The sequence below is a fragment of the Platalea leucorodia genome, assembly GCF_965183815.1.
Source record: "Platalea leucorodia genome assembly, chromosome: 8".
Taxonomy (NCBI): Eukaryota; Metazoa; Chordata; class Aves; order Pelecaniformes; family Threskiornithidae; genus Platalea; species Platalea leucorodia.
In genome coordinates this window covers 25,893,873-25,898,402 of record NC_138830.1, presented here as the reverse complement: position 1 = coordinate 25,898,402, position 4,530 = coordinate 25,893,873, and positions in this window count along the sequence as shown.

Here is a 4,530-nt window from a genome sequence, read left to right as displayed (position 1 = left end):
TTGTGTTTTTTTCCTACTGTCTTTGGTGGCGTCCTTTTAGAAAAGATCCTGTTGCTGGATAGCGGTACGGTATGTTGAAACTCCTTAAGCTAATGAGATCTGGTGATTGATCGAAGCAGAGCAAGACATTTAAATGGGCTAAGTGACTTTTCTCAGTAAGGTTTCTTAATGGCTAACAAAACACAACAGTAAAGGCTTCCCTTAATTCCCCTGGGGAATAAGGTGCCCTAAGTTGCCCTGCCTGAGAGTATGGCAAAGATGGTGCAACCCTGCCTCATTCCCTTTTGAGGCATTTCCTGGGGTTTGAGGTTTTTTATTATTTTATTTTATAGCTTACAACAAAGAAAATGGACCAGATGTCAAATTTCACAGTGCTTTAGCATTTACCTGATACCAAATCATTGCTGTTTCAGAGGTGACAGGTCTTGAGCAGAACGCTGTTATAAATCAATGTCTTGAGTGTTCCCCAGAAGGAAAAGAATTGAGTAGGTGTGAGGTGTGGGTAATTATCCTATTTCTTTAGAGTGTGGGTGGCTGTAAATGACAGTAATGTTAAAATGGAAATACGTATATTTTGGGGGAGGTGGGACTATGCTGCTTGAACTAATCAGCTGTTTTCATTCATTGTAGGTCTCCAAAAATAACAATAACTTACCTGGTAACGTTCCTGTGAAAAGTAACGCATGTGGAAGAGGAAGGTATAATGCCAATAACTGCATTGAACCGCAGAAGTAGCGTTTGGTTTTTGAGATTGTTGCTACAAATGATTTTTGTTGTTCAGTCAAGTAGTTCAGTTTCTAAAATAGTAGCCAAGCACTAGGAATCCCATGGGCAGATTTTTCTCACTGTGTTTTACCTCATGCTAATTGCTGGTCAGTTATCCTGGGATCACTTTTATTTTACAGGGAGATAGGTTTGGGGTTTGTTTGGGTCTTTTTGTTTGTTTGGTTTTGGTTTGTTTTTTTTTTTTTTTTTTTCCCCCAGATCATTTTAGCTGATGAAAATTCATAATCCCTAACCAGTGGGTTGCTGGAATCAGGGAGGTGTAAAGGGGAAACACTGTTCTTCAGAATGATGCTGATTGTTCTTGGGTTAGAGGGGTTCTGGTATAGCTGTTTTGTGGTGGTCTGTTGTTGTGAAGAATTACTTTATACTGTATCTGACACTCATAAGAACGGGGTACTGAACTTTTCAGACTGTATATGAGGTTTCTTACTTGCTTGTTTTAAATGTATTCACGGAACTACCAAAATGGTGGGTCAGTAATGGTTTAATTCCAACCCCCCCTCTTCCCGGATTCATTTTGCAATGACATTGTGATGCCTATCACTCTCCCACTTACTTGCTGATGAGTGGTTGTTAGGTATTTGCTATGAAGGTTAGGTGTATTGATAATAACTCCCCTCATTTTAGAGGCAGCTTTGAACACTTGATAACAGCCAGAGCCCCTTCCAGAAAAGTAACTACTCAGTTAGAAATAAGTCAAGAAGTTTTGAGTTTCAGGGTTTCCTGTAACTAATTATGGACAAAAAGAAAGTTTGCTTTTCCTAACATCTTGCTTTAGATTCTAAACTCTATGGCTCGCTGTAGACAAATTCAGGTAACAGAAATAGTTTTGTTGGTGAGCTCCCCTGGAATTAGGAGTGATGTACTGATTATTATTTAGCTGGGAATTTTCCTTGGTAGGAAATGTCAGTCATAGTGCTGGGGTAGAAGGTGTTGCTGCATTACATGGATAAAACATCTGACTTGTGTGGGGGAGGCTAAATGCTCTCCCGGATTTTATTTCAAAATCCATCAGGCTATTAGCTATCCTATCTTAGCCATCTGGAAAAGAAAGGAGTCCAAAGGGTTTACTTCAAAAAAATAAAAAGAAGAAATTGCACAGCAGTAAGAGGTCTTTGGTAGCTACGGGAAGTTGTATTGTCCGTGTTACAGAGAGAATGGCAGGCCTCCAGGGAAGGCTGTTGAGCCTCATGGGTACAAGTAACCCATAGCTATAGACCTTGGTGGACTAAAAGATACTTCGGCCACAAACTTGACAGAGAAAACTTGGCACCGAGCAGCCCAGGTGTCAGCTTAAATTAGTGCAGCTGGACCTTCATTTTTGGGCTATATTAATCTGTTCTGTAGTGTCTTACAATAGCTTGTTCTTTTCTGGGCAAGAGAGGTAAAACACATGGACAAATTGATGCTTCAGAAAGGGAAGAGAACACCCTTCCTCAGTTTTGCTTTGATAAGCCTTACTGTAAGAATCGTGATCATGTGAACTTCACAGTTGAGATCAAATGCTGCACTCTCTTTCAGTGCATGAATGCTAAGATAGCTGAAGCCGGGAGTAAGGTTTTCTTGATGGTGTGATTTAGATAGCAAGTGTATTGTTTCAGGTTGCTGGAGGTTAAAGAAAAAAAAAAGTATTATCAAGCCTAGGTAATGGATGTGCAGGCAGGCTGCTACTTCTCAGAAAAGGGGGAAGAAGCAGGTGTGGAAAGATAGAAGGAACTCTTAAGCAGAATACTGGTACGTAGCTACATTTGATTATGGAAGATATAAAGGCTTATTTTATTTTGTATACTCCATAGTTAATGTTTTATGGGAGGATTACAGAATTCGACAAGAGTAAAGTTGATAGCTTGTTTATTTCCCATCTCACAAATGTATATGTAAACAGTCACACACAAGGGTACACGAGTCTGGGTTAAGTATCACAGGTATTTCGTTTGCACAGGCTGTCAAACAGGGAGCTGCTTTGGTAGCGAAGTTGTGCAAAAGAAGAGCTCACTACGTGCAGAGAAGAGTGGTGTAGTTGCAGGGAGGAAAATGACAGGAGCGTTATGCAAAAAGGACAAGCAGCCTGTATTTTTGCTAAAACGACCAGCACTGCCAAAGCCATGGGATTTTAGCGATGTGGTTTGTTGTTAAGGAAACATGGGAGACATGGTGAGAAATGAAGTGTGGTGTGAGGTGTTAATCCCAAGGCAGGGCAAGCTGCGATGGCTGCGGGGCGGGGAAGGAGCGCCCTGTGCCCTCTTGTGAGCCTGAAGCTGTGTGGCTGTGAATATAAAGGCAAGTGGAATCCAGGTTGCTGCTGTTCTTGAGCACGGGTAGGCCATCCTCCGATACCCCGCCCTGATCTGGGCAGCACTCGGCAGAAAAATGCAGGGGTGCATTCTGGCTTCTGGCATGTCGTATATCTGACTGCCTTCTTGCACTGGATTAGCTCTGAAATGAGTTGTGTTGATTTGTCTCTGCTGCTTTGAAGGTTGATTGCCTCCCCTGCGCTATCAAACTAAGTGAACAACACCGCACCTTCAGTAGTTAAAAGCATCTGAAAACATTTAAATTTTTTTCAATTAATTTCTATCCATTACCAAACCTCTTATTCTTTAACCCATTACTTACCTGAAGACCTGGTCCTACAGCTTAGCTTAGGCTGGGAGCTCTGGGGACAGGGACTTTCTACTGGTAGGCTGGTACAGGGACATCATAGTTGAGACCTTATGGTCGTACCGATGTGGTACTGCTGCTTGTCAACAGCAGCAGCAAGTCCTGCTGACTTTAGTAGAAAACTTTGAGTAGCAGCAGGTACAGGCTGAGGCTCCAGCAGTTGAATGAAGTGCAAACAGCTCCACTCTTAAAGCTTTAGGAATTATTGTACTACCCTGTTCGCTGTCCAAACAGGCGTTGCAATGCCACAACCTTCATTAGCAGGTACATGGCAAAACTTGACATGAGGATTGAAAACAGTTGAAGTAATAACAGTAGAATAAGAAATCAGCACTTGCTGGAAGCTGTACCACCTCACAGATGCTGACAGAGTTCTTAAGCAGTCTGTGTAGCCAGTGGTACAATACTTGTTCAAAAGATGGATATTTAAAAATCAGTGGTGAGATTGTTTTATTTAATTCTGCTGTTACATGAAGAAACACTTCTACTACAGTAAATCTGGAGGAGCACAGCCTGATATCTTGACATATGTTGCAAAAGACAAAAGGCCTTTTTATTAAGAAAAGCTAATTTCTGTCATTGTGGTATCCCAAGAAATTAGCATTTTCAGTCTGAAGCTAAGATTCTCTTGGCATGTCTGTTACTCATAGAGGCCTCAATTTTCAATTGTCCCGATCAATGACGGGGCGGCCTGGCTTGCTGGTGCGTTCAGGAAGCTGTTTGGACACGCGGATGCAGGCTGCCTGCACATCGTAGGCTTCTGGATGACAGACTGAAGCGCTGGTTTTGCAGAGCAGTGTCCTGGGCAGCTGGAATCACCCGCAGTGTCTGGCAGCGAGGCGATGGGCTAAGCCAGACAGGAACAGGACTCTTCCCCCCCACGCCCCACTGTTCTTCAGGTAACGGACAGAACAGAAAAGATCCTAAAGGCTGCTTCATGGGAGCTTTTAGCTCCGTGGGAATTGAGCTATTTCATAGAATCATAGAATCGTCAAGGTTGGAAAAGACCCTTTGTTACTTTGATTTAGTACAAGCAGTTTGTACTGCTTTTGATGCTATCGAAACTTGAAGCATAGGCATTTT